The 26,143-nt window shown below is 35.7% G+C and overlaps 1 long non-coding RNA gene across 1 annotated transcript in view; it reads left to right on the forward strand.

Annotated features, from left to right (window-relative positions):
* The window catches only part of LOC145736755 (uncharacterized), a 133,853-nt gene extending 110,792 nt beyond the window's left edge, over positions 1-23,061 (forward strand). Inside the window, exon 4 of the long non-coding RNA XR_014180095.1 lies at positions 23,050-23,061. This is a non-coding gene — a long non-coding RNA (uncharacterized LOC145736755). The remainder of the gene's footprint in view (positions 1-23,049) is intronic.
* Positions 23,062-26,143: the final 3,082 nt, after the last annotated feature.

The raw sequence follows: 26,143 nt of genomic DNA on the forward strand, positions 1-26,143 counted from the left end.
ATGTTATTTACATTTATCCTATTATTTGCCTGTCTAAATTCCTCAATTTGAATGTTGTTTACTACTTCAATTTGCCTTATTTCATCTTCATCTAGTTCAGGTTCGGGATCTTGTAAGCGTCTAGAGACATTATGTAAGACAGCTGTTGCTATAACGATGGCCTCTACTTTAACAGTTTTCATACGAATACCAAATGATAAAATAGGAAACCTTCTTTTCCATATTCCAAAGCATCGTTCTATTGGGTTTCGGGTTCTTATTTGAGACGCATTGAAAAGATTTTCAGCTGCTGTTACAGGATTATTCAATGGATTAATCAGATAATTTGTTACTCCATATCCACTAATAAATGATTATTAAAATAACCTCTTTCAAATCTGCGTCGTACATTAGAATTTGAAAAATTAATGCATCGTGGGTGGATCCTGGCCAACGACATACTACATCTTGGAAAAAGCATTCTGAGTTGCAGATTGCTTGAACGTTGAATGAAAAGAAACCTTTTCTGTTTCGATAAAGTTCTGCTTTATCACCACCCGGGGATAATATTTTTACATGGGTGCAATCTAGTGCACCAATACATTTGGGAAAACGACTTATGTGGTAAAAGCCCTGTGAGACCTTTCTCAATGCTTCAGCATGTTCAGGCATCTGGATAAATTGATTGTATAAACTTGCAAGAGCTCGGACCACCCTCCATATAGTCTGCTGGCAGTTGCTTTGTCGACACCAATAAAATCACCCACAGCTTGAAAAAAACTACCAGTTGCAAAAAATCTGAGTGTCATTAATAACATTTCTTCTGGAGTTACTGCATGATGGCTAAAAGAAATCAAATATATTGTAACTTGTGTATTTTAGGATAGGAAAAATTAGGAGTAAAATATCTAGTTATATTTTGTAATTTTGTAACGTGACAATACTTTTACTTACCTAAGTGTGGGCAAGGCTATTAAGGGCTCTATTTCGCTAAAAATAAATCTGAATGTCTGTTTTGATAGACGAAATCTCATTAAAAACTGTTGCTCATTCCATTGTAAGAAATGATTTTGCCTTATTCTGAAAACGCGACGCCTTCTTGGTCCTTCTTGCAAGATATTAACTAGTTCTAGAAAATCTTCATCATCTGTAAGTTCATTTTCTAGTAAACAGGAAACGTAATTTAATACCTCTGTACGAGTAATCCAAGAAAAACGACGATTTACTGAAACCGTAGGTCAAAACCAGGTTTAAGATGTAAACCGCTGTTTTGCAACACTGTTTTTAGGATAAACTTGGTTTTCATACGGAACTCAGTTTAATCTTAGTTTTTACAACCGGGCCTAAGAGTCATATCGTATTATTTATTTCTTTTCCTCACGTCTTGCTGCTGCTTGCATGCTTTTGTTTTAACGTTTTTAGGCTTAGTTTAGTTGCTCTGAATATATCTGACGAAGTGGTTGAATTGGTTTTGTTAGCGAATATAAGAACGACTTTCTAGCATTTACATTTTTGATATTTGGAAATACGCAAGTTAACCCTGCACGATCTTGTAGATTAGATATTACGATTTACGAGTATTTCGTTTAGATCATAATTAGTTTTTTTTTATTTGTTTTTAATACCTGCATGTGTTATAGTAGATTGTAGATTTTTTTTCGTTCATACTTTAAGTTCAGTGTGTTTGTGCATGTTTACAGTTTTTTTATTGTTTGTTTGAGTTTGGTATTTGGTTGGCCATAAAGTGTCTACTAAGTAGTAGTAGTTTTTTATTATTGCATGTTTTGTGACTGTGTTTTTATTTGGTTTTTAATATGACTTCTCGTAAAACTAAAACGGATTTTCAAAAAATCGCGCGTTTGTCTAGTCAATCGGGGCATTCTTACAGTGATGCATGCAACTTGTCATTAGATTCTGAAATAATGCGACAAGCTGCTATTGATACTTACATGTACAATACTACAATGTATACAATGTTAAACGGGTTTTGCTTAAAAATTCAGGGAAAATTAGGTTGTTTTTTATATTGCACGAAGAAACTTTTTCAAGCACTATTACGGGAACAGAAATTGTAGAAAAATCGGAAATTGTTGAAAAGGGTATCATTTTTTGCGCAAAAGAGAGACAGGAAAATAATTATCTCCACGGATGACGAAATTGACGTGCTGCAATATGCGGAAAAAACATTCTTTGACGTACAACGGAAAAATTCAAATTCTGTCAAAATTTTACCTCAAAATACAAAAAATATTTTTAATCCTTCAAATAAAAGTTTAAACAGTTATTTGTGATGCAACTGGGCAGTTAAAATTTCGAGAAGGTTTATGTGTATTTTCTAAAGGAGAAAATAAAAGAAGTCAATAGCACGTGTCATTTTTATAGTAAATCTTATCGAATTAATTTAAAATCGATTAAAGTTTACGGGTATTGCGGGCATTACTCTTGTAAAACATTTAAAGTTGTTTGCAATTTAATTAACCCTACAGTGACCGGTTTATACGAATTTAAGGTATATAGTTCTTCGTTTAATTTCTCACACACGGATAACTTAACGCGACAAGTACGAGGAGTTGAAAGAAATTTAGTTGGAAAACTGTATTCTGATAAAAATATGGTTCAGATAAGAATGCGAAACGTGCTTGTTGCGGATACAACATTATTAGAATCAAAAAATCTGCAAGGAATAAAATCTGATAGTGTTTATAAAAATATAAAATCGGAATTTAAAGGAAGGAAAGACCGGGACGTTGACGATAAAATAGACACTCATCTGCTAGGTAGAGTACACAGAGAGTATATACAGTTTACTGGCGAACCACTAACTGTATACATATTAAGGAACAAAATGAAATGATAATTCACGAAACGAAAAAATCAGAAAATAAGAAAACAGTTTTATTTCTTGACGCCACTGGAACTGTAGTAAGACAGCCATCTATATTTGAAGGGTTCGAAACCGAGAAGCGCATATTATACTACGCCGGTCTTAATGCCGAGACACACATGCCCGGAACGTGTCCGTGCCGTGACACGTCCGAGTATCGGCCGTCACCCGGTGAAAGAAATAAGCCATTGAAATAAATGTATCGATCCACACATCACCGGACCGTGCTCGAGGAACGTCGGCGTGACGAGAGCGTACCGGACGGAATTCGTTTTGTTTAATTTTTCACGTGAAGGTGACGGTATACGCGAGGTTGGAATTGTAGTGCAACTGTTAAGACTTTTGTGTTCCAAAAATGGATGTTGAAAGACTGATAGAAGAAGTTCGAAAATTTCATGTTCTTTATGACCAGACAAATGAAAAATACAGGAATACGGATTACAAAGATAGAGTATGGAAGAAGATTGCAATAGATTTGCAAGCCAAAGGCAAGATAAAAATAATAAGATATTTTAATACCAGAGAGATATTTATTTATGTGATATTTTGCAAACAGAGGTTATTTCTTCCTGTTAGTCGTTATATCGCCAAGGCGAGTTCTTGCCATTCCACCCTCCCTTGTGGAGAATTCAAGAAGTTTTTCAGTTGGTCTCGTACGGCAAATGCAGCATCAGCCGATCTTCCACGAATTCGAGGTAGGTTTCGAAGGTTTGATCCTGCAGCAGTTTCCTGTTGGTCCATTCTCTATTCGGGCACACTATAGCCTTCCATTTTACGAATAAAGTTATAGATCACACATGCAGCGGACACAATATTTGTAAGGTTTTTAGGATCTCCCTGAAGAATTCTTCTAAATATTCGAAATTTCTGTTGTAAGATACCGAATGCGTTTTCGGATATCCTTCTGGCCCTACTCAAACGATAATTGAATATAACTTTGTCATCTGTTAGGCTCCTGCCAGGGTATGGCCTCATGAGATATGTTTTGAGAGAGAAAGCTTCATCGCCTACAATTACCATTGGAAGTTCAATATCACTTCCGGGTAAAGTTTTAACCTTTGGTACGTTAAGCGTATTATAGTCCAACAACTTTCCAAGATTTCAATTTACTAGAATGCCTCCATCGGAGTTTTTTCCGTACGCCCCCACGTCTATTGCAATAAAGTTGTAACACGGATCAACCAGAGCAAGAAGGACAATTGAGTATGTTTTTTTGTAATTCCAATAGAGGCTTTCTGAGTTGTTTGGAGCCTGTATTGTTACATGCTTTCCATCTAAAGCTCCAATGCAGTTTGGAAACTGCCATTGTGTCCAAAATTCCTCAGCTATTGCACTCCATTTTTCCTCATTCGGCACAGGCATCACCTCGTCTAACAAAACATCAATTGCTGCTCTAGAGGTGTCATGGATGATGGCTCCAACTGTGGAATTTCCCATTCTGTAGCTGAAGGATATAGTTTTAAAAGAATCTCCTGCAGGAAGGAATCTGAAAAAAAAAATATTGAACTTCACAGGTTCAGAAGTACTCAATAATTTGTAAAATATTTGCAGTATTTGCAAGCTTTTGAAATGAAGTAAGTTTTTTTTTTGTTACAGGTGGAAAAGAGGAATGCAAAAAAAAAGTGGACATCCGTTCGTGACCAACTAAGGAAGACGCTGCAGAAAAGGAAAACTGTTTCAGGACAAGCTGCTGTTCGTCAACATAAATATAAGTATGAAGATATTTTAACATTTTTACTGCCCTACATGGCGGAACGAGAGACAATGTCCAATATTCCTTTCGCGCAAGGAAATAATGAACATGATGAAGAATATAATATAGATGCGCAAGAGGAACAGTCTATTGTTGTAGAAGAAGATTCTACGCAGCAAGACAACGCTGATGAATAACCAAGCATTGAAACTCAGAATAGTGAAACACAGAACCAACCTGAGTCTTCTGTCACTTTACATAAGAAGAACACATGTATGAAACGGAAACTTCAGCGTCAGCTACCAAAAGAATCTGCATCAAGCCAACTCATGGCTTACATTTTGGCAGAGAAAGAAGCTGAAAAACAAGCTAAGAGACCGCTAATGGAGAGGGAATTCCAAACCCCTCTTGATGCTTTTTTGGCCGGTGTAGCACCAGCCCTAAAATCGTTGAACCCACTATTTTTTCATGAAGCTAAAAGTAAGATTTTTTCCATTGTATAAGAGCTTGAGCTGAAACAACTCATGAATAATGAGCAGATCCATCAATCCCCTCCATCATACTCGTATTTGTCACCAAGATCTATATCCACACCATATATTTCACCTGTGGAAAACGAGTCATCAAACGCTTCTCTGCAGAGCATGAATCAGCAAGGAGATTTACAGAATGCCTGTATAAATAACCAAAACCATTATTCTTCAAGCGCCCCCGCATGCTCGCCAGTATCACCTGTGGAAAATAATTCACAGAGTCGTCCTGGAATGTTTTTCTTAGGATTGTAGAAATTCAAGCATATTTTTTACTAAATAATGTATCTTTTAAATACTGAAAGAATAAAATACAAATGCTATCCTTAATATTTTTTTTTGTCTAACTGCTGTTTACTCTTCAACTTACGTAGGTAGTGGAAGTTTACGTAGTAGTGGCGTTGCTAATCGACCTTTTTTTTGTTCAAATGACTCAAAATGATGTGAAACGTCGAGAAAAATAGTTTGGAAAAAAATATGTCTTTGTGTATCTGAGACTGGTGAAAACTTATGTAAATGCGGAAACTGAAGTTTCGGGGTGGAAATGCTGAGTACATCGACAGCCGAACCTACCTTAAGAAAACAGCCAAACGTTCTTTGGGTGAAATTGAGACCCGCCAAAAAGTGTCGCTTTTTCTCAATTTAGGTTCAAGTTTGTTTAAAAGTTGGCTGAAGGTGTGTTGCGTCATCCTAAAACATTCATAGAACTTTGTCTCATCATCCATGAGATGAGGAAATAACGTTCGAAACTCTCCGTGTACGGGCCTGTTTTCCCAGGCAATGTGGATCCACATATTTCTTCTTTTTTTTTGCCTAGCTTCTTTTTCTTCTTCTTCCAAAGCAAGTGCTATAAGTCCTAATTCACTATTACGAAAATCAGCGAACATATTCACAACTTTCACAAACAGAAACACATACCGCCACTTCCGACTCTGTACAGCGAATAACAGAAACGCGGACGATCCTCGGTTATGTGTGGCTACTAGAGGAACGGGCCGGAGCACGGGCGTCACTTGTCCGACGCTCGGTCCTGACACGTCCCGGACATATGTGTCAGCGTCTTTATTCAAATCGGATCGGCCACATTGGGTAACAGATGCGTTTGTACAGTGATCGCATTAATCTCGTCCACTCATGATACCAATTCAATAGGTAACTGGTTATTAAAATTTAAAAGTTATTGGCTTAAATTTAAAAATAGTTGGCCAATTTTTGATCGAATTTTCTCTTGCGGAAATACATGCCGTATGTAATTCGTTTAATGAACAAACACTCTTAGTGTACATTAACTATTGTTATGAATTAAGTTACAAAAATATTTCTATTAACAGCAATATTACTCCAATACAGTTCTGTTGCGCCCATATGATGAAAATTTTTTCATCATTAGTAAATGAACATTTTAAAGAAAAAAATTTTAGGAATTTACTCAAAGAAACTTTAGCCTCAATGACCATCATGAGCAACATTCATGAGTTAGAAATGTTTTTTGAATACCTCACCAATTTACTTGACTCGAAATTTAACTGCTTATCAGTGGAAAACGCAGAAAAATGTATATTAGAACTTAACGTCCACTCGCACGTACATCTAAAGGATGAAATTTATTCAGACGAAGCCGAAAAAACCAACAATTTTTGATCAAAGAGATAATTTCTATAGTAAATCGAAGTTCTTTTTGAACTTTTCCTCAATTAGAGAGGGTATTTCAAAAACTATATGTAACGATGGCGTTAATAATCTGAATAAATATTATAATCCCATTTTTTTAAATATTCTATTAAAAAGATACGTTACTTATTTGCCTTTGTGGAAGTCAATTATAGTAAAACCGCAAATGTCGAATGCGCCAATAGAAAATTATTTTAATTACTTAAAAAATGAAGTCCTTCAAGGTTTTGTAGGAAAGTACGGGAGTAAGTTTTGGCTACACATCGGACGGTACAATTTCAGATTAGTAGAAAATCGTGCCGTGTAAATAAAAGAAAACGAAAGGAACATATAGAAAGTTCTTATAGAAAGTTCACTTAGAAAGGAACATATAGAAAGTCTAAAAGAATAAAAAAGATTGGTTCGTATTATAAGGCAGCTAACAGTAAAATTTATGTTAAGCAAAAAGATTTCACGAAATTAAACGATTTTACAAATTTAAAATTTTTATGTAATGGGCTTGTAAATGACATTAGGTAAGGTATTATACCCAAAGCAAAAGATGCAAACTTGGCATTATTAGAAAAAGCCACAGAAATTTTAATTCCTATAAACCAGAGAGCTCAACACTGGACTTTGGTGTACGTAAATTTTCAAAAAGGGACATTTCATTATTTAAATTCGGCAGAAAACCCTAGTAACCTCAAAGAAAAAAATGAGAAAAAAAAATGAATTGGAGCACTTTATACAGATATTTAATAAAAAATTTCCTTCTCATAAGAAACCAACAAAATACTGTACCGTCGTACTCCTTAATAACACACTTCTTGTACAACACTGTATATTGTTTACAAACAATAAACTGACACTGACTTTTAACCTCGTTATCTGACAACTTCGACTTCACTACAACCATCAACTCAACAACTAACTAACCAGGCCTGGTTCAGCTGCTTATATAGGCTTCCATGGTTTCTAGAAAGTTCCCAAATATTCTTGAAATTGACTTTCTCTCTCACACTCATTAAGCTATAACATAAATCTCTCTCTATATAAGCAACGGAGCCAGGATTTTCTAGAACACAGACAAAAGAATGTAGAACGTAAACAAAGCAACGTGACATACAGGGGTAACAACAAATAACTAAAGAAATCCTAACTAATAATCAAAAGTTCGCTTCGCAACACTGCCCCCCTCCCAGAGTTGATCGTCCCGATCATCAACTTCACCAGCTTTGGGTGGTCGGTAAGGTGCAAGTCGATCCAGGTGAACTATTTTCATTTTCGCCCGATATCCCCGCTGTATTCTGTAGACGACGTCGTTCAGACGCTTTATAACGTCGTAGGGTCCCTCCCATGACCTCTGTAGCTTCGGTGACTTTCCTTTCTTTCGAGCTGGATTGTATAACCAAACCTGATCACCGGCTTGGAATCCGCTGCTGTTAACTAACTTTATTTAACGTTTTGTTGATGCCAAAGTGCCCTCCACCAATTCCACTATGGGCTTCTTTCAGTACGTCACTAACTCGGTTTCTTGGCAGAACTACCTGTAGTCGTTCTTCTTTCCCATCCGGACTTTCCCATTTTCTTTTTAGTAAATCTCCAACAATAATAAGGGACTCCCATAATGCCCAATATCCGTTTAATGTTGGAGACTTAGCGGAAATCTCCTCCCAATTTGGTCTTTCTCCAAGCTCTTTCCAGTTAATTATCTGTCCTAAATCGGGGTCTTCTCGTTGATCGGCAGCCAAATTTTCCCGATCCCATGCGATGTCATTTTTCAGAGCGGTCCTTCGACAAGGCTTTCCAAATTCAGCTATCTCCAGGCGTTTACAGTGATTGCAACCTTCCACACAAGGTCTTCGTGACAATCTGGAAGTCATATTCTTGAAGTCTTTGCAACCATCGAGCTATTTATCCTTCTGGATTTTTGAATTGAAATAGCCATTTCAGACAGGCATGGTCCGTCCTTAGTCTGAATCGTTGTCCGTACAGGTATTTGTGAAACTGCTCGACTGTTTTCACTACGGCTAACAGCTCCTTCCTGGTTACGCAATAATTTCTCTCTGGCTTTGATAGTGATTTGCTGAAATAGGCGATCACTCGTTCTTCACCATCTTGGATTTGAGATAAAACTCCGCCTAAACCAATATTACTAGCATCTGTGTCCACAATAAACTCTTCCCCAGGTCGTGGAAAAGCCAAAACTGGTGGAGAACAAAGGGTTACTTTCAGTTCTTCCATGGCTTCCTGACATGTTGTAGTCCATTCGAAGGGCTGGTTATTCTCCGTCAATTTGTGTAGGGGTCTGGCTATATCAGCAAATCCACGAACAAACCTTCTGTAATAGGAACACAATCCCAGAAAACTTCTTAATTCGTGCTTGTCTTTCGGAACAGGCCAATTTTTTACAGCTTCAGTTTTCTTCGGGTCGGTTTTTACTCCTTTTGACGATATAACGTGTCCCAAGTATTCGACTTCTTCTTGGAAAAAGCTGCACTTCTTCGGATTTAATTTCAGGTTTGCCCCTCTGAACTTCTTGAAGATTTCTTCAACGTTTTGCAGGTGTTCTTCAAATGTTTTGCCCATAATAATGATGTCGTCTAAATAAACAAGACAGGTTTTCCAAGTCAATCCTCGTAGAACAGTTTCCATTAATCTTTCGAAGGTTGCCGGAGCATTGCAAAGTCCAAAAGGCATGACGTTAAAATGCCACAAGCCATTTCCAGTTGAGAAGGCAGTTTTCTCTTTGTCCCGTTGATCCATCTCCACTTGCCAGTATCCACTTTTTAGATCCAAGGTGGAAAACCACTTTGCGTTAGCCAGAGTGTCTATGGTGTCATCTATTCTGGGCAAGGGATAACTGTCTCTCTTAGTAAATTCATTTAGTCTTCTATAGTCCACGCAGAATCTTGTCGACCCATCTTTCTTAGTAACAAGTACCACAGGAGAACTCCAAGGGCTGGTGGATGGCTCAATGACGCTGCGATCCGCCATGTCCTGTATAAGATTTACCACTTCTGCCTGCTTAGCCAATGGGAGTCGTCTGGGTCTTTGCTTAATGGGCAAATAATCCCCTGTTTCAATTTTATGCCTCACTAAATGAGTTCTTCCCAAATCCGTTTCATTTAAGGCGAACACGTCCTTGTAGTCGTGAAGCAAACGGCCAAAAGGCTGTTTTTCTTGATCAGTCAAAATTGAGCTCGTCTTTTTCATTAAGTGCACCAAACACTCAGGAAGGTCACTGTCGGGGTTTGGTTTTGTTTCGTGCGACTCCTTAGTCACCATAAGTACTGGTTCGGATTTGGCTATTATATCGCCTTTTTTTAATCTTTGGCCACATTTCAAATTGGCGACTTTTACGTATGCTTGGCCGTTTTTCTGCTGGACTAGAGTGCGGGCTACAAGAACTCCCTTCTTCACAGCATCATCTTCCTCTTCATAACTCGGTTCTATCAGCTGAAGTTTGCTCAATTCCGTTTTTCTATCCAAATTAACTTTAACGATGGTCTCTGATCTTGCAGGTAAGTTGACATCTTCTTGCAACGTGACTTTCCTCACACGCATAACTTGTTCGGGTGTCATCATAACAATCTCGTCTTGTCCAGTCTTGATCAGTCTATTCTCCAAATCCAGCTGGAACTTGTGTTGCTCCATAAGATCTAAGCCCATTAAGACGTCATCAGTTATGTTGGCCACAAAAACGGTATAGTTGAAGACATGCCGCCCAAGCTTCACTTCAGCTTCATGGATTCCCAGAACAGGCATTGACTCACCAGCGGCAGTTTCCAATATAAACTTTGTACCAGTGTCGCTAATCCTGCAGTGTTTCACTATGCGGACATATGCCTTACGGTAGTATGGCAAGAACCGGTATCAACAACCATTTGGCAATCCCGGCCGCAAATCTTACCGGTCACTATTAAGCTGGTGTTTTCGTGCTGAAGACGGGCTACTTTAATTATGGTTGGTGGGGCTTGACAGTTTTGCGTAGCCAGCTTTTGCCCCGGAAAACTGGCTACTCTTCGTTTTCCTGGTTCTGCATTCTTCTAGGTTTGCGGCACTGCGATTGAATGTGCCCCTTTTCTCCACAGTTCCAGCATTCCAATGACCGAGTAAACGTGGTGGTTTGAGCGTTTCGGTTGTTCTGACTTCTTCTATTTAACGCTCCCATTAGTTCTTTTCGAAATGTCTCCAGCTGACGATTCAAGTCTGACTGAGTGATTGTGTGATCTGAATTGGAATATCGGTTTCTCTGTTCCGGTGTAAGGCTTCTGATTTGACGCACTCGAGTATGTCCTCGTGATACTTGCTTGACCGCCTCAAACTCCAAAGCGTAGGCAAAAGCATCATGGAATGTTTGGCATCTCGCTAATCGTATTGCTTGCTCTGTGTCACAATCTTTAAGACTTCGTACAAAAGCCCGTACTGCCATTCGCTCTCTAATGTCGTGAGAGGCCGTTGGATAGGCCAGACAAACTAATCGAGCAATGTCGGCTTCATACTGTTGAAGTGTTTCCGTGCTTCTTTGGGTCCTACTAGACAACTGAGCTTCGTATACTTGTTCTAGGTGCTTATTTCCAAATCTCATCTCTAAATGTTGGATTAAGTCGTCGTAGTTTTTGTACTGACTCTAGTCCAAAGTCTGCAAAATCTCCAGTGCTTCTTCTCGAAGTGACAAAACCAAGGCAGTGGCTTTGTCACTTGATGTCCAATTGTGGGCCTCTGCGGCAGCCTCAAACTGTTTTTTGTAAACCTGCCATGAGGTCTTACCGTCGAAAACTGGTGGCTTAATATTTGAGCAGACACTAGAACTGGCGACTACGGTTGGCTTTGAAGACTTTTCCTGTAGTTTGTCAAATTCCTCTCGCAAGGTCTGAACGGTCTCCTCCATACCGCTTATCCTCTCATTTACCTTTTCTTCCAAAATTCCCATCCTGTTGTCCATTTCTCCTTTTATTTCATTTATTACTCGGTCTAATTTTTCATCTTGTTGTTGAAACTGGTCTTTAATTTGGTCTTGGCTTGCTTTCATTTCTTCGAACTTTTGGTCTTGGCTCGCTTTCATTTCTTCGAACTTTTGGTCCTGACTTGCTTTTAACTCCTCGAACTGCTCTTGACTTATTTGGCTTGCTTTTAACTCCTCGAACTGCTCTTGACTTATTTGGCTTGCTTTCATCTCTTCGAACTTTTGGTCCTGACTTGCTTTCATTGCTTGAATCATCTCCATAAGTTGTTTCATTCCTTTATCCATTTTGGCGCTTTGTTGTCGTGTACTCACAGGCATTCAACACACCTTCTGCTTTTGTCGGTTTATTCTGTCTTCCTCTGGATCTCTTCTTCGATTCTCCTATCCCACTTCTGACACCAAATGTACCGTCGTACTCCTTAATAACACACTTCTTGTACAACACTGTATATTGTTTACAAACAATAAACTGACACTGACTTTTAACCTCGTTATCTGACAACTTCGACTTCACTACAACCATCAACTCAACAACTAACTAACCAGGCCTGGTTCAGCTGCTTATATAGGCTTCCATGGTTTCTAGAAAGTTCCCAAATATTCTTGAAATTGACTTTCTCTCTCACACTCATTAAGCTATATCTCTCTATATAAGCAACGGAGCCAGGATTTTCTAGAACACAGACAAAAGAATGTAGAACTTAAACAAAGCAACGTGACATACAGGGGTAACAACAAATAACTAAAGAAATCCTAACTAATAATCAAAAGTTCGCTTCGCAACAATACGTTTTGGAGAGCATTGCAGTTCCTCAGCAAAAAGATTCGTATAATTGTGGAGTATTTCTCATATATATAAGTAAATGTTATTTATCACAAGAAAGTATAAATTCAAACATTTTTGATGCAAATATATATATTGTTACGGTCTGGACCTACTATGCTCGATAGTTCTTAACAAGCGCTCGCTTCGGGATGAAACCGATGCGCCGTAATATCTGGCCGGGCGCGTATTAAAGTAGGCCACAGTTAGGAAGCGCCGGACCTGGAACAATCGTTAATATTCGACGTAAATCGCGAAGCGTTTCGCGGTCATTCTAGAACGTGGTTTGCGAATATAAAAGACGCGGTGTAAACCGCGGGAGTAGTGAATTTGGGAACGCGGTTAAGTTTAAATAGCGAAGTAATTGTGGAATTGTAGTAGTGTTTTTAGTAGCTGTGTTAATTATTGTACGGAGTGTTTTAACGTGTTAATAAATTTATTAATTGTTCAGTTAAATTGACTTTGTGTGAACCCACGGGAAAATCGTAACAATATATATATATATATATACATGCAGTTCTATCTTAGTCGCCTCCATACATAACACAGGCGCCCAAGCCTCCACTATAACCGCCATAGTTACAGGAGTGTATTTTGCATGATTACGCTTCATAATTCAAGGTCTTTCATGGTCACAGCAGAGGGGTAAGGAAAAACTATAAGGAAAAAAGTTGTATATACGGTATGGGTTTAAATGTAACCGGCCTCCACGATGCGGCGGTTTACTGGCCTCCGTGCAATATACAGCGCCATGTGGAACCGACGTAGGCGTCACCGACACAGTTGCCAATTTTATCTGTCTGGTTCGCCGACTGATTTGGCCTTGACAGCTAAAAATAGATTTCTTGGAACAGGAAACTTATTTTAATATTCAGTCCAGCCGTATTTTCGTTCTTTTTCGATCGCTATAGGAGCCACATTAGACAGTTTTTGGTGTTCTATATTATATACTGATCGTATAGTTTCTGCGTTATTCATTCTAGTATTAGACACATGTCTGACAATAACTGAATATAATGACATCAATATTTTTGTTTCTTTTTTAATACTTCATTAACTCAAGCAAATTGATAAAATAAATGGCTGAATAAGTTTGGTCAAACATTGCAATATAAATATAAATGGTTTATTAATTTATAATTTTCACTTTGACTTGCATTTCTAGACTATCTCATTTTAATTATAATACGAGTCGTTGAGTATTTACAATCAATATTGTTATTATTTTATAAACGTGATTAATTCCTTAGATTAACAATGTTTATTGAGTTGGGTCATTTTTCAGTGTCCTCAATTTTTCAATAGGTCGTGAAAAAGGAAATTTTCCTATTGTTTGTTTAAAACTTTAAATTCTAGTTTTTTGGGGGAAACAAATTATAGTTTTTAGGGTGGCAAATTAAAGAACGTTCTAACTTATAATGCTTATAGATTAAAAAGGCCTGTCATTTTTGTTTGACGACCAAGTAACAAATTTTAGCGTCAAAAAGCCTTGCCTAAAATTTGTTCAGTCTATAAACTAAAACTTTCGTATTTTCAGTCTGTCAACTGATTTCTTACAAAAAAATCAACTTGACACAAATGTAATTTTTATAACAAAGTAAAAAAATGCTTTATTATTTGATGCTTGTAGACAAAAACTATTTGCTGAGTCTAATACATATATTCATGTGCCAATATGAAGAAAAAGTTTAAAAACGTAACCTAACCTAACTGTCTAATATCAGGCATTATGCCTAAAAATACCATCATATAACTATAATCCGTGGAATTCATGGTCAACTTTACAGAGTGCCGCAGAAATTTAAGATGTGGTAAAGTTGTATTTTTTTAAATGCTTTATATTACATTTATTTAAATAGTTCTATTGTTTGTAAGAACGATTTTTTAAATAAATGACACATCTAGCGAGCAACGTTTTTTCAGAAAAAAACGTGCAAGTTAAAAGTTTCCAAGTTTCCAAATCCGAAAACCAAAGAAGAAATTAGAAGTAGTGAACGTCAAGAAAGAGCTTTAGAGTATGGCAGCCGGAAATCAGTGTGAAGAGAGAGAGAGAATTAGCTATGTTTGGAAGAAACTGAGTACCAATGTAACTTTGCGAGTGTCAGCTATTGGCAACATGGCCATGTCAACTTTTAGTATGTTGTCTATTGCTTAAAACGCATGCCGTCTTTTAGCAAATTGGGAATATTTATGTAAGGGATAAACACACCTCAAAATAAATCAAAGTTATAAATTTGTTGTCAAACCTTTTATAAAAAAAGTACTACATAGGTCGATAAAAAAGGCTATGGCAAATAACTAGTGCATACAATTTGTTTAAAAACATAATAATTTAAAACTGTACCTTAGTATACAAGCTGTTCAATTTTAAAGCAAATCTTTTCTATACCACAATTTTCTGGGACAGCCTGTTCCAACCGACACTTATTTTTTTCAATTGGGCGTGACATAAATCCGTATGCATCCGAGGGATTTCAGGTGCAGCACACTGTATATTAACTTGCCTTAAAATGTTTTGATGTGCAGCTTATTGTAATTTGTTATTGCAGCAGTATGCAATATACGTAGCGGATGGCGCTAATACAAATTCAACATCCAAAATTAATGTGAAATGCCTAACATATTTTAACAAGAAGGGACATAATTCCTTTGATGATGGGGTGATGTTTTTGGCTGACGTCGGTTTCCCTTTGGTTGAGAGGAAACATGTTGCCGGTTGTCTCTTATAAAAATTGCATCCAATTTTCAGAATCAAATATAATATAAACTAATTTCTTATAATCATTGTTTACTTCTTTTGAGTCAAAGTGTTTTAAGTTCGTCTATTAATCATTGGAAGATATCAGTCCTTATTAACTATTATTAACTTTAAACCGATGTTTCAAAACAAATATTTGATGTGGTCTGAGATACGGCAACGTTTTTCAACAACTTGAATGAATAACCAATAAAACTCCTGATATTCAACGGCCAAAGCCGATATCAGTCGATTGTCAATTAAACTTTGGTAGGAAGAGTCCATCTCTCTCTAATTCGCTTTCTCTTTTCAACTGTCTGTTGTTGTTACATAGCTATTCTTTGATATTAGCTACTAAATAGTATTCAAACAATATTGTCTTAAAGTTTTATAGCAATCCATTCAAGAATGGTATACTTTTACTACTATACTTTTATTTTACTGGCTCTTAACCTAGTACTCAATTACTGTCAAATTAAATGAACGTAAAAAAGTAAAAAATGACTTATGTCCATTTGAAAGTTTTTACATTTTTGGCTGACATTTTTGTACAAAAAAATACTGACATTTTTAACAACACTTAGAGAGCTTGAACTAAGACTTTAAAATAGTAAAAGCTAATTAGTTAGATAAGTTTAAGTTGGTTATCCTTCTACTTTTCAAAAACTGCACTCCTACTAGTCAATTCTTCTAATGGTGGAAGTGCTCGAATTAAGGTGCAACACCATAAAATGTAATATTAAAATAGACATTACGCTTGCAAGTTTGTGAATTAAATTTTAAAAATCTCTAAACGTGTGTTTTGAGATACCATTCAGGCCTATTATTGTATATGACACAACTAAAGTTCTGAAATGTTCCTAGCTATTAAATAATCTAGGTTGTATGCAAAAACGTCTAGTACAATATTTCTTACCCTGTATTCTGTAATTAATAAAGGATTTACTTTTATTGAAAATCAATCTGTGCATCTCATCTTATAAGAAACGGTTTTTCGAACCCCTCTTTGCTATTAAACGTAATTTTGGAGATGCAGGTCGTCCAAATAACCAGAAATGCTGCTGTTTCAAAAGAAGGTCGAAAATATTTAAATTTTTGGTTCCTTTCCAAGTTAGCGCAATACTATCAAAGTCGAAAACTTATAATAGACAGAATTAAAAAAATGAAGTCAACCAGTTGGTCTCTACTTCCGACATGAATAAAAGTGCCTCTCTCTAGAAAATATTCTAAATGAGTATGCCAAGTCAGCTTTAGTTTGATACATAACTTTTTAAAAGATCACACATTCAATTAATGAAGCCGATATTGGTGCGACACTCTGTATAAGACAGCAAACTAGTTAGGACGCCCAGTATATATTAATATAAGTTGAGTGGCCTTCAAATTCGTTATGTACTCTCGATCATTTGGCCTCCAACCCCCTCACTCTTATATGCAACTACGAAATTTGGTATATGCTCTCGATCAACTGGCCTCCAGTGAGTTATGCCGCGGTGTTGCCGCTTTTTTGAGTCGGATTAGCGGTATTTTATGCGGAGTTGATGCCGCACAGTCCATGTGTCGTTTGTATAAACGTATGAGATCGCTCCGCCACGTGGTGGAATTTTCGTGAACTACATTGTATAACTGTATATGTGTATTGCTAAAATGGCCTCCGACATAAATTTTGCGTACGGCCTCCAGGAGGCCAGAGAGACATCCTGAGAAATTATTAAGGTCGATTCGTATTGGCCTCCGATTTTTCGAATTCGCCTCCGTTTTGGAGGCGTGTGCGAATGTTAAACTATGCGAGTCGGAGGTGTATATGTCGAAATGCATATATATATATATATATATAATATATATATACAGGGTGTCCCACGACGAAAGACCTCGATTGATATTGGAAAAAGTATAAATAGGAGAGTTTTGAAAATTTGGTAGGATACTGATGTGGGCATGCCCAATCCAACTAAAATATTTTCAAGATGCCGCATTCCGCTTATACCGGAAGTCGATCACAACTTTCTTATTTTAAATAGAACACCCTATATATTATTACATATTTGGATTCCTCACAAAATTCTGACCAACTTTTGTATAGAATGCCCTATGTCTATCTCTAGCCGTTTTCGAAATATTTGATGTTTTTCCACAAAAGTGACAGTTGCAACGCTCAACATATTTTTGTACTATGTTAAAACCGTATTTCATTTTGCAATGAAACTTTAGGATATTGTAAATGAAGGATCGTTTTATTATACTGAGGGTGCGTAACGACTCATTTGTATACAGGGTCGTCAAAAAAAAATCATAAACTTGCCACTAAAAAAAATGAAAAATCTCAAGTTTTTTAAATGGAAACCCCCATTTTTTATGACGGAATCATTTTGAGCATTAAAAATTACTATAAGTTTCAATTTACTTGCCTATACCTAAATCCAACCCATTTCGTTTTATTTGAGAATAAACATTTTTTATTATAAAAATTCCAGATTTCTTGAAAATTTCTTTCTCTAATTACGTGTAACTGACAGAGAAACGTAGATAATTGCATGCGTGAAGACAGTAAACGAAAAAAATACCAAGTAGGCCATATTTTCAGTACGCTGTTGCCAAAATCCAATACCGTCGACAAAATTAATTGGATTGATATAATTGATAATATATATATATATATATATATATATATATATTGATAATAAACCTGCTTTGTCCCCGTTTTTAGCTTTGAATCATTTTGTTCCTGTAACATTGACTGCATAGCGTGGCTTTTAATTTTCTGCATTTAACCGTTGACCTGTCTCGCATCGCATCCGACCCATACCGTAACTAAGTTGCACACTCTCACTCTCGTGCTTGACTAGTTAAGGGGAGGGGATTTAAGAAACGATTATCTGAATAATTAATTGGTTTAGTTACGTTTGCTGGCGTTTTAGATTAAGCAAAGAGGAATAAACGTTAGTTGATTGGTACTTTTGACTTTTATTAGCGTTGTCACCACCTGAACCACTGTTACCACAGATTGACGGGAATTTTGTCTCCAGCTGTTTAAAAGCTACCAAGGCATACGAATTGTGTTTCCTGGTTCACATTTCGAAAACTCTAAATACTTTATTAAAACCAGGTGGCGCCCGAGGCAATTCTCAATAACTTTGGTTCTAAAACTCATTTTAATTAGAACTCCCGAAAAAATAGCGTCACACAGTTGTAATTTTTTTTTCTAGTAAAATAAAATTTAATTATTCTTAGCCAATGCAATATTTCGACTTGTTGTTTCATATAGGTAAATTATCATGTGCATTTAAAAATAAAATAAATATTATAACGAGAGTTTCTTTATTGACACCTTCGCGTGCGATGCGCCGAGACGAGTGCAATAAAGGAAGTCTGTCACAGCGGCACGCGGCGTCAAATAGAACTAATTAGTCTGCTTTATTTTCCACTAATGTCGCGATTTTTTCAAGCAAGTAAATAATAACCTAACCTTAGTAATAAGTAACTCTCTTTTAACAAAATTGCATTTCGTTAAATCAGGCACCTTATTTGAGGTTTTCAATCGTAACATAATTTGCGTTTTTGGTATTATAATATATTTTCGCGCAACTTTTAATTTTATTATAGGTTTTACTCTTTTTCCGACGTCAGCTATTTCTACACCCATTAGATATTCTTTTTGAATTTGGTGTTTAGAATCCACAACAAAATCAGGTCGATATAGCTGGACTGTCACTTCATCACCATTGTTATTCGGTGAATTATTCAAAGTATAAGTAAGTTTATTTTAATCAATAATTGGGCAATAAAATCCGATAAAAAATGATGTCCCAGAATTAGAGGTTTAGAAAGGTTTTTCACTACTTATGCTTCAATATCCAACTTTATGTTGTTAATTTTTAGAGTTACTTTTGAAGTACCAACTGGGTTAACAGTATAATATTATACTGAAGTTAATTGGATTCTCTCTGATGATAGAGACATGTTAGTTACAAGATTTAATTCAATTAAATTTCGTCCACATCCTCTGTCTAGAATTACATCAAACAAATTGTCCTCGTTATTTATTGAAGCTTTGATTGACAATAAATTGCTATCTTTACTGTTTGTCGAGTTTAGAGCAACTTCATCGATACTTAACATTGAATTTTAACATTTACTAGGATTCTGATGTGTAAAAAAATTCTTATTTTGTCCAAAATTGTAAAACTTGTTGCTACCTCGATTAAAATTTTTACATTTTGGTGAACAATTATTTCCGGTATTACTGTTTCTTATACCCCGATTTTGATCAAACCTAGAATAATTTTGCTTTTTTTGTGACACATTTCGATAGTAGAAATCATTTTTGTTCAACTTGGGCCTCTTGTAATAATTATTTCTACAATAATTGTTGGACTGAAATTCACAATTTTTAGAATACTTATTTGGCCAAGTGCGATTAGCACCAAATTTGTCAAATTTGTTTTTCAAAAGATCTTTACGAGGCCGAAAATTTATTCCGTCCGAAATGTAAAATTTACTTTGCAGATTTATTTAATTAAATAATACACGCTCTTTAATATCACTTATTTTCAAGACTAGTTGGTTTAAATCACTAACATTTTTATTATTAGAGCTTAGCAAATAATACATTTCAAAACACGACGGATTTAAACCGTTTTCAAAATAATCTCTAAAAGTTTCAAAAGACATGTCCTAATTAATAATAAGTCTTCTGACTGGAATGAGCCCCTCTCTAAAGTCCCAGGACTTGTTTTCAAACGAGTTAGTTATTACACTGTCGATGCGGAAAGGATGATTGACTCAGATTCTTCAAAAGATAAAGATCAGCATAAAAACACTTTGCAAAAAGATATTTTGACGACTGTTTTCTGATATTTGATTGCCAGATTAACATGATCAAGGATTTTCTAGCGCACATTGTATTAAATTCACAATGGAGCTAGATAAAGAAAACCAAATTCCTTTCCTCGACCTTTTAATAAAGTAAAACATAACCACGAAGTTCCTAGACTTCGAAATTTACAGGAAACCAACTACAACAGACACTCTTATTCCTTTTTACAGTCACCATCCATACATACACAAGTTTGTCAGCTTTCACTCTCTATTCCATAGGGCCTTTACAATACCACTTGGTCAAGACGAATTTAATTAAGAAATCGATATAATATATCATGTTTTAACATGATTTCAGCTGAAAAAGAACAACAATCTTTCAGAACATTACATTACTACGGGAACATACCTAAGAAAATAGCAAAAATTTTACGAGAAGAATGTAATATTGACGTGGCATTCACGACTGACAATACCCTCAGGAAACATCTTATAAAAACGAAAGATAAGTTACCTTTTATGAAAAAACCGGGTGTGTACTGTCTTTCTTGCAATGATTGCGATTGCGTATAGGTAAAAGGTCAAAGGGGTAGGTTGTATAGGTCAAACAGGTCGTAATATTGAAACTAGGGTGAATGACCACCTTAAATTGATTGAAAAATACAAAAACAAAGATGTTACTAACACCAACTCTTTGTTTGCCAATCACATTGTTGAGTCAAATCATTGTTTCCAGCTCGAACAGAACTTTAAGCCACTCCACATTTGTAACAAGGGTAAAAAGCTGGATTTGTTGGAAAACCTGGAAATTTATAGGGCTGTCATGAGCTCAAGATGGAATTGTTTGAACGCAAAAGTTGACTTCGACTTTAATAAACTACTAACGTCGCTTATTACCGATTAAGAATATGTGAAAATTGAAAAACCTAAATTTATTTGCCCTGTATTTACACATTAATAATGAAATTTCAAGAACACATTGATTTGCTGTCAAAAAATGCCTATAAATTTACAAACACGGTCTAATAATGATAAGGAAAAATTTTTGTACTATAAAAAAGATGGATGTTAACTTAAGATCCGACTAACTTAATTACCGACCTAGGTAGTCTTTTTACAGTTTGTTTTTAATTTTTAATTTTAATTGTAATTTTGAGTGTAAAAGCAGGTGTTGACTGTGCGTTCTGTAATGTGCAATGTGCGTTTTGTGTTGACTGTGTGATCCTGACCACCTAAAAGTTTTCAAGGTAATATTGCTTTAGTATAGACATGTGACTTTAACAACATTCTGTACAATAGGTCTGATGATGGCTTTAGAGCCGAAACCGGTAACCGGGTTAAAACATTTTGTGGCAACGACTTTCTATCCGCTTCTGGCAATAGCAGAACAAAAAATACTGCAACAATGAGAAAAATTTAATTGAGGCTTAGTCTTATGAGCAAAACTTCGCATCTCACATCACTGAACACCATTATGATCAATGTCCGATAAATGTTTGGGGTGTGGGTCAATTATTCAATCGATAATTATTCGGCTAGCCTGGAACTCATTAAGGTACAGGCCCATCGAGAATTTTAATAACGATAACAGCTCATCATAGTCTGCTTTGGCTTCCTTCTCATATAGTCCTCAGTGTTACATGAAATATAAGAACAAATGTGTTACTTAAGGCTTAATATACAATATCATATTTTATAACAAAATTATTCTTAGCATCATATATAGTTTTTCCTTTTTGTGTTAGTATGTACGATCCATTTTCCATTCTCAAAATTAAAAATTGAACGTATGAAATTGATCTCCTTAATGCTGTAAAGCAAGGATTGGGATAGAATTTCACGTGAGTTATGTAGCCTATAATTCCGATAATGCTGACTATTAGATTAGACTTTGCAGAATCTTATTTTATTGTTTATATAAAAATCACGCTTTCTAGATTCAAGCTAGGGCCCGTAGTCAGTCTGCAATTGATCTTCGTTTAAAGCAGTCATATTGTGAGTCACCTATTGTTGTAATCTTTTCTGTAATAAAGTTTTTTTAAAAGACTTATCGCGTGGAAGATTACTTAACTGGCGCAGTCGGTAGGATCTCAGAAGATTTTTCGGTTTTACCTGTGATTTGGAAGCAGACTGTCCTGAAGCCAGGCCCAAAAAATCGTCAGTTTCTACTGTTTGCTGCGATCGACCTTTGAACCTACAGAAGAGAACCCACAGTTGCGGATCTAAGAAAGTACCGTAAGTGAGATTCCTTCTTTTACCCTTTTATTGTAAAATTGATGTGTGTTAATGCGAAATACCATTTTTCTATATTTTTTCTTTTTATCATCAAATTTAACTTTGAATGTCAGTAAGTCAGATCGATAATCTAATCTTAGACATTTCAAATATTAATTTGGAAGATAATCTTGATACTACTCTCGTAAACATAGATTTAGATATGGCTACTCTTACAGCAGCAAAAGAAATTGCGCGCACACTAAAAACATTTAGTGGAAAAAGCGAGCATTTAGAATTTTTTATAGCCAGCGTAGATAGTTTCTATCAAAGATACTTTATTTATACTCAAGATGATTCATTAAAAGAATTTGTTTTTGCTTCAATTTGCTCTAAAATTTGTGACGAAGCAGGCGATTTCTTATTATGTAGACCAGATTTAACTACTTGGCCGCTCATTAAAGCAGCTTTAAGACAAAAATTTGGCAATCGCGTAAATCGATCAGTCTTATCTCAACAATTAAACTTCATGACTAAAAATCGAAATGAAAGTGTGTTAGACTTCATTGAACGCTTAAAAGTGCTTAAAACCAGAATTTCACTAAAAATAATTGCTGATTTAACATTAACTAATGCTACCAAGCAAGCATTAATTGAACAAACAGAATTAACATCAGTCACTGTTTTAATTAGTAATTCTCCTAGTGAACTAAGGACTATTCTAATGTTTCACAACCCTAAAACTTTAGAAGACGCTAGCACATTTGTTGTAAATTATTCGTTAGTTGAACAGCAAATCAACGCAAGATCTTATCACTCTCAGCCTAAACAACAACCACAATTTGGGAATAAGCCTCATTTTCAACATAAACCTGTAAACAGAACACCCCACTTTGTCGAAAACAGTTTCCCAGCGTTTGAAAACCGTTTTCCATCATTTCAGCCGTCATTTGTTCAAGTACAACCCCATTCTTCACAAAACTTCAATGCGCAAGCAAATTTCAAACAGCCTTTTCCCAGCCAGCCTATTAACATTCAAAGTAGATCAGTAAAACAACATTTCCCCACAAACAGTCAAGTATTTGGAAAACCTAAAAATGTATTTTCGAAAGAAAACTCGAACAGACCCACCGGACCACCAATACCTATGTCAACTTCGACAAAAAATACCATGCAACGATCATTTGTGACCCAATCGAGAAACTTTAACAATTTCCAAAGACCCAAATATACTTTTACTGAATTAACCTACTTAGCTGATGGTACCCCAGTATACGCACAGGACCAATCAGAGAACCCTGATACTGACTACACTCAGTATGAATCTCCAGAATATTGCAGTGAACCTGCACAACAATACTATGAACCCCAATATTTTGAGGAAGAAAACGCACCTCTAAACGAAAACGAAAATGTTCAAGAACCCAGCAAGGAAATCAATCCACCCTAAATCTAAATAGTTTCCAAGTAACTTCACTTCCTTATATCACTATAACAAACCCCCCAGCTAAATTGTTAATTGATACTGGAAGTCATACATCTTTAATTCGACCAATTCTAGCCGAACAATACTTTCCAAATTCAATTTATACTTCTAAACATACCCTCGTAACTTGCACAGGCAACTCAAAAACTCAATTCAAATCAAAAATTCCCCTCTTACAAGAGTTTGGTATTAACAACGAATTAGAGTTTATACTATATAATTTCCATGATTATTTTGACGGTATAATAGGACTTAGAGACTTGAGAAAATTAGGTTTAGATGTAAAATTATCAGAACAAAAGTTGTGTAACAATTTCACAGAAATTCCTTTATACTATCGTGAATATTTTGATCTCCAAAAAATTGAAATTCCACCTACATCAATTATTGTAAAGAATATTTACACTAATCTTCCTGAAGGAACAGAACTCTTTTTGCCTCATATACATAACGGAACAGTTGAAATTCCACCTTCGCTTTTATTAGTGAAAAACAGTACAGTTCCATTGGAAATTCGTAATTTGTCTAAGGAAAGTATAATTATAGAATTTGACCCTTTCTCAATTGAAGAAAAAGCTCAAATCTTTAATTCTCAAAATTTTGAAATTTTTAATATTGAACAAGTACATTCAGAAATCTTTAACTTTGAAACTTCGGATTGCGACTTTGAAACTTCAGATTGCGACTTTTCTTTAATCCGTTCTCAACATCTCAATCAAGGAGAAAGAAAATAATTAAAAAATGTCATCAAACAATTTTCAGACGTTCTGCATAAACCAAATTCACAATTAACTTTTACTAACGAAGTAAAGCATGAAATTAAGACCACAGATGAAATACCCGTGTACACTAAATCTTATCGTTATCTTTATGTTCATAAACAAGAAATTCAAAATCAAATCTCTCAAATGCTTAATGATAGCATAATTCGCCCTTCACCTAGCCCTTGGTCATCCCCAGTTTGGATTGTCCCAAAAAAAATTGACGCTTCAGGCAAACAAAAATGGCGTGTAGTTATCGATTATCGCAAAATCAATGAGAAAACGATTGACGATAGATATCCAATTCCAAATATTGCAGATATCCTCGATAAACTTGGCAGAAGTCAATATTTTACTACATTGGATCTAGCCTCAGGCTTTCACCAAATAGAAATGCATCCCAACTCTATTTCTAAAACAGCTTTCACTGTCGAAAATGGACACTACGAATATATCCGTATGCCATTCGGTCTTAAAAACGCCCCCGCTACTTTTCAAAGAGTAATGGATAATGTTTTGAAAGATCTCCAAGGAAGAATTTGTCTCGTTTACATGGACGATATCATCATCTTTTCTACATCTCTTCAAGAACATATCAGTAATCTCAAGGCAGTTTTTCGTAGACTTCGCGAGCATAATCTTAAAATCCAGCTCGATAAATCTGAATTTTTGTGTAAAACTGTTGAATTTCTTGGTCATGTTATCACCCCTGAAGGAATTAAGAAAAATTCTAAAAAAGTCGAAGCCATAAAAAAGTTTCCAATTCCTAAAACTCCAAAAGAAGTAAAATCTTTTCTCGGACTAATTGGTTACTACCGAAAATTTATTCGAAATTTTGCACATTTAACAAAACCTCTTACAAATTGTCTAAAGAAAAATCAAAAGATTGAACACACTCATGAATTTGTCAATTGCTTTGAAACTTGTAAACAAATGTTAATGAATGACCCAATTTTGCAAGACCCTGATTTTTCACAACCTTTTAATCTTACTACAGATGCATCTAATCATGCAATCGGAGCCATTTTGTCACAAGGTCCTATAGGTAAAGATCTACCTATCGCATATGCATCTCGAACTTTGAACCCTGCAGAAAGAAACTAAAGTACGATTGAAAAAGAGCTTTTAGCAATCGTCTGGGCAACCAAATATTTTAGGCCTGATCTTTTCGGTACTAAGTTTAAAATTATCACGGATCATAAACCATTACAATGGCTATTCTCCATTAAAGAACCCAATTCTAAACTAGTGCGATGGCGCTTAAAATTGCAAGAATATGACTATGAAATCATATACAAGAAAGGAAAGCAGAACACTAATGCCGATACGCTTTCTCGAATTCAAATTTACCCTATAGAGGACAAACAATTATCAATTTTTCCCAATTTTGACCCAAATGAAATTCCTGAAATTTCCAACGAAGACATTGAACAAATACTTGATTCATGGACTAAAGAAATTACACCGCCTAGTTCTTCTCCAAAGAACAAGATTAATATAATTTCAGACATAACAATTCGTCCACCAATTCAAGAAAATCAAACTAAAATTGATAATACAGACGATCTAGAAACAAGACATACAAGTGCTGAAAATCCC

The sequence above is a fragment of the Ips typographus genome, linkage group LG12 (assembly GCF_016097725.1).
Source record: "Ips typographus isolate SLU linkage group LG12, UJ_Ityp_2.0, whole genome shotgun sequence".
In the NCBI taxonomy this organism is placed as follows: domain Eukaryota; kingdom Metazoa; phylum Arthropoda; class Insecta; order Coleoptera; family Curculionidae; genus Ips; species Ips typographus.